This window comes from Acinonyx jubatus, chromosome B4, assembly GCF_027475565.1.
Source record: "Acinonyx jubatus isolate Ajub_Pintada_27869175 chromosome B4, VMU_Ajub_asm_v1.0, whole genome shotgun sequence".
NCBI classification, from domain to species: Eukaryota; Metazoa; Chordata; class Mammalia; order Carnivora; family Felidae; genus Acinonyx; species Acinonyx jubatus.
In genome coordinates this window covers 27860985-27876143 of record NC_069387.1, presented here as the reverse complement: position 1 = coordinate 27876143, position 15159 = coordinate 27860985, and the positions used below count along the sequence as shown (strand labels likewise).

The following is a 15159-nucleotide window of genomic DNA, read 5'->3' as shown; positions in this document are numbered from 1 at the left end:
GTATTCAGTAACCTTCATGAGAAGTTCAGCATTCTGACAGGGATCTTTCCCCCTGGCCACAGAGGAACCCTGTATTTCTCTGAACCTAAGAGATGGGAATGCAACAGAAGCAGCTGGAGATATGAAAATAACTAGGAACAAAATAGACATCAAGTTCAGGCAAACACTGAGAAAGAATTTCACTTAGCATAACGCTGTCCAGTTCCATCCACATTGCTACAAAAGGCCATATTTCATTCTTTCTCATTGCCAGTATGGAAACCAATTTGACAATAAATTTCATATTGAAAGAAAAGAATTTCAGCAGAAGTGGTTCTCTTCTGATGCTGCACATTCTGTAGGATTCAGTGGCTGCCACATAGCAGTCTTGAACAAGGAAGAAAGAACTGTATATATATATTGACATGTGAGTTCATACCTCAAGCTCATCTGTCAGATGACAGAGTTCAGACTACAGATTTTACTCTTAGGCCCACGTGGGTGATTAATACTACATGCTAAATACATGCATATAATGAGAAAAGAACAGAGAATTCTAAGATAGTTACATTTTCAAATAAAACTTTAGGACTTAACCAAAAAAATGAATCAAGTAGGTGGATGATGTCAGTGCCTAAATTTCCGTTAATACTTTCAAAGTGTGCTTTTTTTAATGTAAAAAAAATACGTTTCATGAATTGGAAAGCCAATGCTTATTGAGATACACAATGCCTTCAAGTGAGCATTCCAAGAAAATGAATATCTCATTCTGGCATGGATTGTTCTTTCTTCGCCATTCCTAGTCAACAGCCACATTTCTTCAGTTACATGTCCTATTACCCCCGAGACTCCTGGGCTGTTCCACCCAACAGCATTAAGGTTGCTGTATTACCATAAAAGTCTACCCTGTGAGTGAAACAAATGGGCTACGTTAGCACACACAAAAAAGCAGCCTTCCCTCCTGGATTGAAGAAAACATACACCCAACATTGTGGTTGCTGGAGTTTTGGTCTTCCTGAGAGGATGATGACTTCCAAAGTGCAAAAAGATTTACCCCAGTCCACAAAGACTTCCATAATCTTTGTGCTTTTTTCCCCCTTACAGTATTTTAATGCATAAAATCTTAAATCTAAATCTGTCTTTGAGATCAGGGAGAAATATTTAAACATTTATGCATTCAGTTCATGATTCAGAGATTTATTTATAAGACTGTTGATTTTGGGACACCCAACTCTTGCATTTAAACTGCCGAAGTGAGTCATGTTTGTGGGAGGTAATTACTACCAGAAAGTACAACTAACTTGTAAGCTTCTCTTTAAAATGTCCACTCACAATCTACAATTACTGTAAATAACAGGCTACCAGGACTCTTGCCCTGTTTCATGGCTGTATATATTTATTATGAGTGCATTAGGCTATACCCAAACATACTTTTGTCACAGAGGGGTTCTTGGAGGAGAAACGTGTCCATTTATTATAGTGTCAGTATAGATTTCTGAGGATGTAGGTTTGAAAAGATATATCTCAAGGTTTCCCTTCCATTATAGGGACCAATGCCCAGAGAACAGCTGTCTCAAAAGTAAGAATAGATTCCAATTGGTAGAAAATGTTTACATATGATTTGTGCATCATTAAAGATCAGATCCAACCCCCTGAAATTAGAGGAGGAGCTTCCTCTTTTCAACACCTCAGTGCCTCTGTCAGGCTGATTTTGTGTCTTTCTAAGGGGTTCTCTGATCCTCCATTTAGGGAGTGATGAGGCTTGTGCCCATCTGACTAGCAGCAGAGAGGGTAGCTTCCTGTGGGCCATGATGCCACGGTTTCTGAGAACATCCTGCAGTTAAAATATTCATGACTGATTCTTTATCAGTCAGTGCCTAAGATTTCACAAATAAGATGTCTAGAGAGCTAGTAGTGTGGAAAGGAGAAAGAGTAGGAGGGAATTCGGTGTCTGGAGTCAGCTTAAATAAGAAACTGCTACGGCAGGAATTGGCAAAGGCATCAGAAAGGAAAGGCTGAAATTTCCATAGACCAAGCTCCAGCTGCTTGATGGTTTTACCCTGCCTTTGACCTAACCTTGCTTAATACAGCTCAGCTGTGATTAAGACTGTGAGGCCCCCCAGTCTCCTCCAAAAGTCCTTGACCCCTGAGCCAAACATATACTCTTCTTTGGTGGGTTTGAGACTTAACCAACCATACAACCATGCCTGCTTCGGCTGCCTATGGCTCATCCGGCTTCTTGGAACTGTCCACATTCATTCATTCTGCGATCACTTCCTTGTCATTTATTCAGCAACCACTTACTGACTACACTCTATGGGTCAGTTGTTGTGCTAGGTGCTGGGGTACATCTGTGAGCGTCACCCAGTCCCTACTGGGGAGATAACCATAAAAAGCAACAATTTCAAAGCTGTATTATAAATGCTACTTGGGGAGGGGGCAAGCGTGTATACCTGATCTTGGAGAGCAGAAAACACTTGCTGTGAGTTCCCATGTTTAGGCAAAGACCTAAAGGAGAAGTAGGAGATAGGCAGGAGACATGGGGGCGGGGGGGGGGGGAGGTAAACTATTCAGTGCAGGAGAAGAGGTGGAGGTCAAAGCCCGTGAGAAACAGGAAGATCCAATTCACAGAGAAGTGTGATTAGTTTTCAGTGGGCGGAGCAGGGAGTAAGACGAAGGTGGAGTGATGACTGTGACGGCCCTTTCCTGCCACGTTAAGGTGTTCAAACCTGAGTGGGATCTGTCGAAGGGTGCATCCTGTACACTGTGTTTCCGTGAGAACAGCCATTTACTGGATGCTGACACACTCCTATCTAGGCATCTAGGCTTGACGCTGAGCGACTTAATAAGCTCTCGGCCATTTGGCCAAGCTTTCTGACTCTCCTGACCTCCCACGGTTCACCTCAGCTGTGACCAGAACCAGCGCACTGTTGGCATGGTCCGAGCGCTGGCATTGCCCAAAGTTCTTCCTGCCTCTTTCATCTCTGTGATCCACTGGGCCTACAGCACACCGACAGGGCTCTAGTTTACATGTTTATCAAAATTCTCTTGCTTCATTTTGACTCGAAATCTGGACCATGAAAAATATATGAACTTACTGTTCATTCAACAAGTATGAAGTTAACTGTGCGCAAGGGAGTATGTGTTCCAGGTAATACAGTAATGGGCAGAAAAGAACTAAGCCTCCACTTCAAGGAGTTGATATTTTAGAAGACAGCTATCAGATGGTGATAATTATTGTGTAGAAAATGGTTATGAAAACATGATCATCATGTAGAAAACTTAAGCAGGCAAGGGCTGCTGCAGGATGTTATTTTACTGGAGAATTATAAGATGCATACACAGAGTGGAATAGATACGTGCTATCATATCATACACATGTACCAACAGGTTTGTTAATGACCTTAGTAGAGAATTCACATAACGAGTTTGAAATCATAGACTTTGACAGTCATGTCATTGTCGCTTATAAATTTCAGTTTTCATGAATCTTTCTGATTTTTAGTTTATCCAGTGTGTGATTTTAATTTTAGCCTTGCAGTATAATAAGCAGGCTTTTGCAATAATCCTGTAGTCTAAATGCCTGTGGCTTAAAGAACGTGACTCGATGCATTTCTGAACTAGGATTTTGCTTTACAAAATAAGAGCTCAGCACTTCGCTATTTATATTTTATCTTAATTTTCCATTTGGAATGATGGACAAGCATTACTTGTACAACCTCGTGATCAATAGTAGGGATTTTGATAAGGAGTGACACAGTCCTCCACTATCTGCCTAATAGGAGTGAAGAAAAGGGGAAGAGAGAAGCAACATTTGAAGAAAGAGGAGCCGAGATTTTCCAGGATTGGACGACAGCACAAACGCTCAGATACAGAGTGCACTAGTAGCAGGTGAGATAAATGAAAATGAGTATACAACATAGTGAAGTTGAAGAACATCAAGACTAAAGAGAAAAGCCTTAAAAGCTTTGAGGGATAAAAGATTCCATGCAGAGGAGCACTCGATAGACTGACAGAAGACTGTCATTACTACAATAGCTGTGAGAAGACAGTAATGTCTGCATGACCCTGAGAGAAATTAACTGTCAATCTAGCATTTTATCTTCAGCAAAACTATTTAAAATGGATAAATAGGCACTTTTCTAATTACAAAGATTTAGACAATTAACCAACCAATAGACTCTCAACGTAGTATGTACTTAAAAAGAAAAAAAGAAATGAACCCAGAGGGAAAGTTTAGAACACAGGATAATGATGAACACAGATGTTGGTAGAAATAAAAGATAGTATATTAACAACTGACTGCTAGAAAAGTTTTTAGGGTTATAAACGATAAAAAACTGAAGCTTTAAACAACAATATGAAGTATTCAGTGGGAGAAGGTTAAAATGCTGAACAACTTAACTTTAAAAAGACATTATAGGTAGGAATATATTTTTAAAGTTTAGTGGTAATCACCAAAAGAATAGAATCTATAGCTTCTTTTTTTTTTAATTTTTAATGTTTATTATTTATTTTTGAGAGAGAGAGAGAGTGTGAGCAGGGGAGCGGCAGAGAGAGAGGAGACACAGAATCCAAAGCAGTTCCAGGCTCCAAGCTGTCAGCACAGATCCTGACACAGGGCTCGAACTAACGAACCGTGAGATCATGACCTGAGCCGAAGTCGGACACTTAACCAACTGAGCCACTCAGGTACCCCAGAATCTATAGCTTCTGAACAAGCAGAAGGGAGAAACAGGAAGATCAAAAACATTATCAATCCAACAGAAGACAGAGAAAAGGGAACCTGCAAAGGAAATGAGAGTAAGTTAAAATTATGAATGTTAGAAATATATGCTATATATCAACAGTCACAATAGCTAAGAGAGGATTTAACCAGGAGTTGGCAACCTTTTTCTGCAAAGGACCAAATAATAAATGTTTTAGGTGTTGTGGGTCACATATACTTTCTTCAGTCCTTTAAAGACCTAAAAAAACCATTCTTAGCAAGTCATACACAGATTGCCAGCTGGATTTGGCCAATGGAAGGAGTTGGTTGACCTCTGGATCAAAGTTTTAACAGTCAAAACTTTCCAGATTGGACTTTTTTTTTTAAGCCAGCTATATACTTCTCGTAAGAGAAGAGTCTTAAAGCACATAAAGGACTTATGATAAAGGGTGAGGAAATATATACTTACAAGTATATTAACCGAAGGGAAGCTAGCTGGCACCCCTGGACACAAGGATTCAAGTGCAGGTAGTTCATTTTGGAGGGGAGGGTGCTGTGTCTCAGGAAACACCTGTAGGGAAGTGGTGACATGAGAAAGGGAAGAGAAGAAGCCAATTGATCAAAGATGTGTTATCAGCCACTTACCACTATGGGCAACTGGAGAACAGTCCCCTGAGGAACTTTGGAAGACAGAGCAGAATGTGCCTCAGAGACATTCACCTGAGGAGCAAGGAAGCTTGAGTATTTATTGACCAACTCTTGGACCATCATTGTTGAGTGGTGACCCTGGGGACATTAACTCTCTGGCTCTCCTGGCTTGCCTTTTGGTTAAGTAGAGTGTTCTACCAAGGCTAAGAAAAAAAAAGCCCTCGAGCACAAAGTCACAGGTTCTTACAGCAAGCAGTCTTTACACATAGAGGTGAGCGCTGAAGTGACATGCGTTGGGCAAGTTGTGCATATTCTGCTACACTAGTCCTACATTAATAGAAGTCAAACTGAATTAAGCGCAAAAGGCACTGAAAGGGGTAAATGGGAGATTACATAATAATAGAGGAACAATCCACCAAAAAACCAAACCAATCACGAATTAGCTCGAGACCTAGCATCAAAAGATGCAAAGCAAAAATTGACATAATTACAGGGATCAATTGACAAATTTATAATCCTAGTTGAAGATTTTAATAAACCTTTATAAGAAATGAATAGATCCAGCTGACAAAAACTAGTAAGGAAAATAGAAGATATGGTGGAAAATATGAAATTGCAATAACCTACAAAACGAATGAAAAGGGGGGAAAATTCTGACTGAAATGGCTCCCACTGGGCTAAAATCAAGGTGTCAGCAGGGCTGTGTTCCCTCTGGCGGCTCTAGGAGAAAACCCATTTCTTTGTACTTTGCGGCTTCTAGAGACCACATGCACGCCTTGGTTCGTGGCACCTTCCTCCATCTTCGAAACCAGTTGCCTGACATCTGTAAAACTCTGTCTGACTATCTTGCCTTTCTTTTTTATTATTATTATTAATGTTTTTATTTATTTTTGAGACAGAGAGACAAAACATGAGCAGGGGAGGGTCAGAGAGAGGGGGGAGACACAGAATCCGAAGCAGGCTCCAAGCTGTCAGCACACAGCCCCACGTGGGGCTCGAACTCACAAACCCGAGATCATGACCTGAGCTGAAGTTGGACGCTTAACCGACTGAGCCACCCAAACACCCCATATCTTCCCTTTCTTTTTCACTTCTAAGAACTCTTGTGATTACATTAGTTCTGTGCAGAAAATCAGGATCTTCTCTCCATATCAAAATCCTTAACTTAGTCATGCCTGCAAAGTCCCTTTTGCCATGTAAGGTAACATAATCAGAGATTCCAGGACTAGCACGTGGAATCTCTGAGGGGGTCATCATTCCACCCACCACACAAGCTGTATAAAGTTTTGCACCCTGTGCATTAGAGACAGAGATACATTTCCAAGGCTCATTTAGATTGAGAAACTTCAAACCACATTCTTTCTTCAGATGGGTTTTGGAATTCTCTTTTAGTGCTATACTAGAAGTCGCCACATAAGGTTTAGGTGAATTAAGTGTAACCAACCACAGTATAAAATAACAAACCCTGAAAGTTGCATGTAAGAGCTGCTCTGGCACCTTATTTCCTCACTTCCTCCATATTCACTTCAGGATTTGCTCTCACCTATAATACTAGAGAATGTATCTTTGCTTACAAACAGTGTGGACAAGTCATTTTTCTATCATAAAACACAAAATTAATATGGTTGAGCCGATAGTTTTATATAGAGTGCTATATACATCCTTCCATAGAAAGTACACTTTCTTTTCACAAACTTTAGAATATTTCTCCATATTAATTATGTACTAAATAACAAAGGAAACAGTAATTTTATTTTTTTAATTTTTTAAATGTTTATTTTTGACAGGGGGAGGGTAGAGAGAATGAGCGGGGGAGGGACAGCGAAAGAGAGAGAGACACCGAATCTGAAGCAGGCTCCAGGCTCTGAGCTGTCAGCACAGAGCCCGACATGGGGCTCGAACTCACAGACCTTGAGATCATGACCTGAGCCAAAGTCGGACGCTCAACCGACTGAGCCACCCAGGCACCCCAAAATTTTAAAGAATTGTTAAGATATAGAGAAATTCTCTAACCTGAATGAAATTAGAAGTCAACAATATAAAGATGGGGAAAATATGCTTGGAAACTTAAATAACATAAGCTGAAGAGGAAATCACACTAGAAATTACAGTTCGTGCTAAACAGGAAAGAACGTACTACATAACAAATTGCTAAAGCTATGACACTTAGCAGTGAAGGTATAGCACAAAAATAACTTTATAAAAAAGTATGTATTTAAAATAAGCCAGTGATTGGGTTAAGACACTAGAAGAAAGCTGTAAAATGAAGCCAGGAAATACAAAAGAAAAGAAATAATTTTATAAAAATTAAGTAAAACACAAAGGAACAGTAGAGAAGATAAACAGAACCAGAAACTGATGTTTTGAAAAAACTACTGACAGGTCAAGATTTTTTAAAAACATAAATGATTGCTCTGAACAAATTTATGCTCTGAATTTAAATATTTAGATTAAAATTTTCTTTAAAAAGAATCACAAAAATTAACCAGATGAAAAATTGGACAACATGAATTGTCTAATAGTCATTAAAAAAGATTAAATTGGTAAACAAAACTGTCTTCCCCTACCAAAGAGACATCGGGTACTGATGATTTTATGGCAGAGTGCTATATCTTTAAGGTGCAGATAATCTCCAACTTACATACATTATTTCAGGGAATTGGAGAAGAGGAAAAGCTACTTAGCTCATTTTAAAACCTAGTGTGCTGTGGAGATCAGGGAAAATGTAATAAAAGAAAACTATAGATCCATTTCATTTATGAGCACAGCAGGAAAACATTCTAAACAAAATAGTAGCAAATCAACTTCAGCAGTATTTATGTTTAAGTTGGGTTCATCTCAGAAATGGATGGGTGACTTCAGAAGGAATTCTAAAATTTTTTGATGTAACTACATTAAGAGATTAAGAAAATCTCCATGATTATCTGAGTAATTCCAGAAAAAGCACATGTTAAAAAAATCAATTCATGATGATTTTTAAAAATCTTAGCAAACTAGGAGCAGAAAACTTAATATTCAAAATGTACAATAATCATGCATATTGATGAAACTTTAAATGTGGTTTCATTAATGTCAGGGACCAAATAAATATATTTCATGTGACCACTTCTATTCAAGAGTGTACTAGCTGTTCTAGACAATCCAATAGACGAACAAAAACATGAGGTACAAGAATTGTAAAGACCTGAAATGTATTTATACACATATAAAACCTAAATGTAATATTATTTCTAACAGTAAATCAATAAAAATTCTAAAAGTAATTTGAAACTTGGTCCAAATTTTTGGATAAGCTTAGCATAATTAATAACATTCCAAATAATCCATTAGAGAATCATCACATAAAACATTTTTTCTAATGACAACAAAAACTATAATTTACCTAAGAACAAATCCAACAGAGATGTACAAGACAATTAAAAAGAAAATAAAGCATCATTGAAGTAATGGGAATCTCAAATAAATGGAAGAGTCTCAAATAATTGGAGGAATACATGTTTTTGGATTGGGAGATTTATTATAATAAAGAAGGCAATTGTTTACAAATTAATTTATAAATTCAATGTAGAATCCAATTCCATTTAAAATATCATCCCAGTTTTATATAGAACTTGATAAATGGCCTTAATGTTCATATGGTAGAGAAAAGAACAAGAATAGCCAAAATACATTTAAAGAACAAGCTGGGAAGTAGATCAATGCTTTTGACAAAATTATACTGATTAAGTATACTGCACCTGGGTGGTTCAGTCGGTTCAGTGCTTCGGCTCAGGTCATGATCTCATGGTCTATGAGTTCAAACCCCGTGTCTGTCTCTGTGCTGACAGCTCAGACAGATTCTGTATCTCCCTCTTTCTGTCCCTCCTCTGCTCATGCGCGCTCTCTCTCTCTCTCTCTCTCTCAAAAATAAATAAACATGAAACATTTTTTTAATTATACTGATTAATACAATTTTGGCACAGGGATAGACAAGATGCCCAATGGAATAGGATACAGAGCTCAGTCTCATGCATACAGTGACACTTAGTATTTGTCAGGAGCTGTATTACTGATGAGTGGCATAATAAAATGGTGGTGGGAAATTAGTTATCAATATGGAAAAAGATAAACCTTAATTCTTTGCTCATTCCCTAGGCTGAATTAAATACTAAATGTGTAGAGCAGCATTCTAAAAATTCAGAACATAGTATTAAAAATGTCATTAAAATTTGCAGATGGAAAGAGAGTTCTTAAACAACATACAAAAGAAGTCAAGGACAGAATTGATAAATTTGACTCCTTTAAAATATTAAACTCCTTTATAAAAAAGATACTATAAAGTTAAGATAAAACACAGACTGAAAGAAGATGTTGACAATGCACATAGTTGACAAAAGATCAGTTGCCAGAATATATAATGATTCCTACAAATGAAAGAAAGAAGGAAAGAAAGAAAGAAGAAAGAAAGAAAGAAAGAAAGAAAGAAAGAAAGAAAGAAAGAAAGAGTTCAATAATATAGGCAAAGTATTTGGTGGGGGACAGTGAGGAATGAATAAGCCAAGTACTGAGGATTTTTAGGGCAGTGAAAATACTCTGTATGGCACCATAATCATAGGTACATGCCATTATATATTTGTCCAAACCTGTGGGATGTACACCACCAAGCAAGAACCATAATGTGAACCATGGACCTTCGGTGATAATGTAGGTTATCAGTGTAGGTTTCTCAATCATAACAAATGTACCACTTTTGAAGGAATGCTGATAATGAATGTGCGGGTGCAGGTGCATATGGGAAGTCTCTGTAGCTTCCCTTCAATTTTGTTGTGAACATTGAACTGCTCTAAAAGACTGAAGTCTTAATTTTTAAAAGTAGGCAAAGTTATATGAGATGGCAGTTTATAGAAGAGGAAAAAATATTGTGGTCGTGGGGGGGAAGCATAGTTACAGGGCTAAGGGAGTGTAGAGTATATGAAGAGGATAGTTGAAGTAATGGGTCTTGGAATCCAAGCTGGATAGGAAGGCAGTAGGGAAAGGGAGAAAGTGAGAGCTGAGGGGATAGATATTTCTCTGAGGTTGCAGAAGAGTGATAGTGGGGGTTACCTGAGCCGGCAAGGTAAAGGACAAGGTGCTGTTTGGAGAGCTTTCCACTGGTGATTTTGTAGTGGAGCTTTTTTTCCTCACTTAATAGTATACCCTGGATGTTTTTACCATTTCAAAAGTCATAGTTCTGTGTCACCCGTTTTAGTATACAATTCCGTTTTTCAGATGTATCACAATTTAACTAACCAATCTCTTACTGTAATCAGTTTTAAATTATAGTAAAAAGTTTATTATTTAAAGTACTTATGATCCTTCCAGAAATCCTCACCAAGAAGCCTGTGACTTCCTGGAGACGGTGGAAGAAGCCCTGTGGTTCTAGAGAAACTCAAGACCAAAGCTACTGACTGACTTCCTCACGGAGGGGGCACAGCCTGGAATATTCCTCTGTACCCTCGAGTCATGTTGGGAGAGAGATCAGGTTCTTCTAACTTGCCCATTAATGTATATGAATTACTTAGTTAATGCCACAATATTCACTGAGTTGCTTCTGTTTGAAAAGAGCTGTATCAGACCCTGGAAATGTAAAAATGCTGTCCAATGTAGAAGGTATAATTGGATGAGGACATAAGTTACTACAATGCAAAGTTAAATCAGAGGCAGATATAGCATGAAGTGAATGAAACTCCAGTGTCAGTGCCCCTCACTTACATGGGCCCCTTCTGATGCTCTAGGAGAAACCCTATGAACATACTTATGTGCTCATACATTTTGGTAAACTTTGCAAAAGTGAGAATTAAGAAAAAAAAAAAACTTCAGTTAAACTGTCTTTTTCCTGTCTTACTTCCCCTACTGTTGAAATGCCCAAGGACATTTTTGAGTCCCAGCAAACGAATTGTACGAAGGACACGTTTAGCTGAGTTTATTGAAATATACGTAGGGGATCATAAATACTTCATTTCAGAATGACCTGATTGCCAGCTGCACTCGTGGAGGAGTGATTTCTAGAAACATCTTACTACCCCTGTGCTGATTCGTTGGGTTCATGGCTTGATGGTATAGAACAGAGGCTTTACCGTGACAGGAACATGCCAGGTGGCACTCAGCCCAGGAAGTAGGTGGGTACTGGAGGAGACACCAGGGTTTGAAGTGTACATGAGGCAAGAAAATAGTCTGTGGAGAATTCTTCTAATCAGACATGTAAAGCTGTGAATGGAGGGTGTCGTTCTCAAAAGTGCCTGGTCAGGAATACTCTTAACGACACAGCATAAGCAGTTATACACTTATACGTGCACCAATTTTTCTTTTTGTTGGTAATTGCACAAAATGAGGCACAACCTGGTGGCAGCACTATAAAGAGTGAGTCCATCTATAGGTGAAGTTGTACATTCTATTCATTCCAATTATCAGCAATAAAAAGTGTGACCAGCCATTACTGAAGAAAGACTGAATTATATTTCCATTTTCTCTACAGAAAATACTATAATTAAGTAACTCCAATAGGCAGTTACTGAATGAAAATGTTATTTTTCAAGATTTTATAATAATTATTACATTTGTTAACTTGTTAAAATTTGATTTGGTTGTGGTTTCTTTATTCTAAATAAATATGCATTTTCATATCTAATTTTGATTAATCACTTTCAACTATTTTTCCTAAAGAGGTTCCCCCGAAATTACTTAAACTTCAGGACCTACAGAAGTTTTTACTAGATCTGCCCCAGTACAAAGCAGTGAGCATCATAAAGGGGAGTTTTTTAAATTTTTTTTATGTTTTTTAAAATTTATTTTTGAGAGAGAGCGAGCACACGAGTGGGGGAGGGGCAGAGAGAGGGGGAGACACAATCTGAAGCAGGCTCCAGGCTCTGAGCTGTCAGCACAGAGCCCGACGTGGGGCTCGAACCCACTTCATGACCTAAGCTGAAGTCGGACACTTAACCGACTGAGCCACCCAGGCACCCCATGAGAGAGAAATTTAAGGGGATCTGTAGGAGTTCGTAAAAGGAAAAAATATCCATGACAGAGGTGATCAAAGAAGGGTTTTATCTGAGCTATGATAAAGCAGAAGAACCTAAATTCAGAGATATGGCAAACGGTGTTCCAAATGAAACAGGGAATTCTTCATAACTTTTTTTTAAGTTTATACACAGTATAGTTTTAATGAGTTAAGCATATGGCTATCCCAATAGCCTTCTACACATACAATTACAAATACATTTTAGTGAAAGAAGATCCCTCTAGAAAGATGATTTTTTCACAGCGTAATTTCAATGAGTTAACCATACAGTTGTTCCCATAGGCTTCTTCACATATGTTTACAAACACATATCTTTTTATTTATGTATTTATTTATTATTTTTAAAATTTTTCATTTTCATTTTCATTTTAATTCCAGTTAACATACAGTATTTTATTAGTTTCAGGTGTATCAACACTTCCATACATTGTCCTGTGCTCATTTTCATAACTTTTTAATAATTTCTCTCCCTGGATCTACTTACTCAAATACTTGTTTGTCATTGGCACACCCATTTCATGACCTTCACACCCTTTCTGATTCCATATCTAAAAACCTTTTCTGCTGGTGTTTTGTGGACATGGGCTCAAATAACAGATTAGCACAAACTTGGTGGATGTTCAAGAAAGAGAATTTCTCAGGCTGGATCCCAGGTAGGAGTCCAAACCTAGAGAAATGTGACAGTTCTGTAATGTAGTCCAGGTCTATTTCATAAATTAGGCCAACACGAACATTACATAAACAATGCAAACCTTCTCCCCCGTTATTTAATTATGACATAATTAGTGAACAAGAGTTAGAGAGAGTCCTATTTTTGAGCTTTAGGCTGGGGTCCCCCTCAAGCATACATGAGAAGGAAACAACCATAATATGCAGAAGTCAAGGACAAGAAGAGTTTCTCCTATGCAGTAGTGTGGCCTAGATACCATCCCATCACACCATATCCACGACAAGATCGTGTGTGTGCATGTGTGTGTGACAGAGACACACACACAGAAAGACTGAGAACAGAGATGGAGACTGAGATAGACCCACCATGTTCTGCAGTGGTTAGGGGATCCCTGAAGGAAGTGCCTGGTACTCTGTATCTCCAGTTACTTCTTTCCCCATCTAGGACCACTTCTTCCACTGGTAGGCTCAGCCTTCCAGAGGTCTGGTGATTCATCAGGCAGTCCTAGGGGCCTTTGAGTTTGGATGACTCAGTATTGAGTGAGCTTACTGTGAACCTAGCTGACATCAGCGGGGAGAAGACAGCATCACAAACATAGACAGTCAGTCCCTGGGGTCTGAGAAACAAGGCTGGAGGCAGATCAAACAGCTGAGTAGTTGCTGAGTCATAGAAGGAAGAACCGAGTGCCCTAACTGCTGGAGATGGGCATATGGGAGCAATGAATTCTGACTTCCTTCTTCTCAGGGGCTGATACTCCAGGTTCTGCTGAAATGCTGGGCCATCTGACCAGTCATCTGACCAGTTCTTCCCTATCATTGCAACTTGGTTCCAGTGACTGGGATCCTGCTTTTGCTAATGACTAATCTGCTTTTAATTCACTCCTGCCTTGGTTTTCCAGGCCCCCTGGATTGGTGGCTGAGCTCTGGATTTCTAAGGCAGGTTACCTGCAGCAAGAATGACCCATGCTTGCTTTTCCCAGGGTGGGATAATTGTGTGTGATCCTGGCCAGGCTTCAGTCCTTGTTCTGCCAGTCTCTTGGGCACCTCCTCCTGTAAGACTTCCGATGGGAATGTAGAAGACACACACTTACACAGTTGCCAGGTGTTAAATGCTGGGGACTTTAGTATTTGCCATTTAATGCAATTTCCTCCTTACAACTATCCTCAAAGACAGGTCTATTTTACAGATAAGGAAGCAGAGACTCAGAGGTTATATTACGTGTAGGTTTCACAGATGATCAACTTCACTCTGGTTTTACTCTATCCTCCTTCCATGAAATGTGCTCTTTTTGCCCTTCTTCAGAATCAAGGGTAATAATATCTACAGGAATGTTTCAAGAATTAAATTAAATACTCAGTTTGAAAGTGCCTAATGTTATGTTTAACAAATAGCAGTTTCCTTATTTCATCCTATTCTGACTTGTATTTAGAAACCCTGGCTCTGCTGACAGAATTTGGGCTTGGCACACCTCCAGTATAGCATCAGAACACATAGTAGGTTGTGGTAGGTATTGGATGGATGAATGAATGGACAGTCAATAGACGTATTTAAATTCCACTTAGGGTTTGTGAAACCTGAAGACCATCCTTCTCCCCCTACACTGTCCACCTTTTGACTGCCTACTATTTGGGTCCATAATCTGAATATTAGATCTGCTCTTTCACTGTATTTCTCTTCACTTGCAGCTGATCCTCCTCAGCTCATACTCACCTGTCCACAAGAACATGCTTATCTGTGTTACGTGTGCCTACTTACCAGGTCCCAGGCTCTCCTAGCTTGTCTATGCCTTTTCTTTTCAAGTCACCATCCTGGTATTTTGGACTAAGGAGGCTGAACAAGAGGGAATGTGTTTAGCCGTGTGAGTGGTCCTGAAGGGGCCAGTCTACTAAGACGTAGACTTGCGTAGGACACAGACAGCACTCAGCTGTAGCGTGGTTAGATCCAGGCTGTGCATGGCCACCTGCTGGCTCAGCACCTTTCCAAATAATTAAGCAATCTACTGAAAGCTTGGAATCTGGAATCGGAGAAAAAAAGCTTTGGATAGAAGTACAAGTAAGAATTCTATAGAATCTTTTTCTGCTAGCCAGCAGTTCCATTAAGGAAATTTATCTTAGTGTT

The 15159-nt window shown here is 39.0% G+C and overlaps 1 long non-coding RNA gene across 3 annotated transcripts; it reads right to left on the bottom strand.

The window, feature by feature from the left end:
- Positions 1-4506: 4506 nt before the first annotated feature.
- On the bottom strand, positions 4507-14783 carry LOC128316316 (uncharacterized). Of its 3 annotated transcripts, none has more exons than XR_008300004.1 (3): positions 13407-14783; positions 5157-5258; positions 4507-4765 (listed from the first exon to the last, which is right to left on the bottom strand). It is a non-coding gene; the product is annotated as an uncharacterized LOC128316316 (long non-coding RNA). The 3 variants fall into 3 exon arrangements; XR_008300006.1 differs by lacking the exon at positions 13407-14783 and adding an exon at positions 9073-9227; XR_008300005.1 differs by lacking the exon at positions 13407-14783 and adding an exon at positions 5333-5618.
- Positions 14784-15159: the final 376 nt, after the last annotated feature.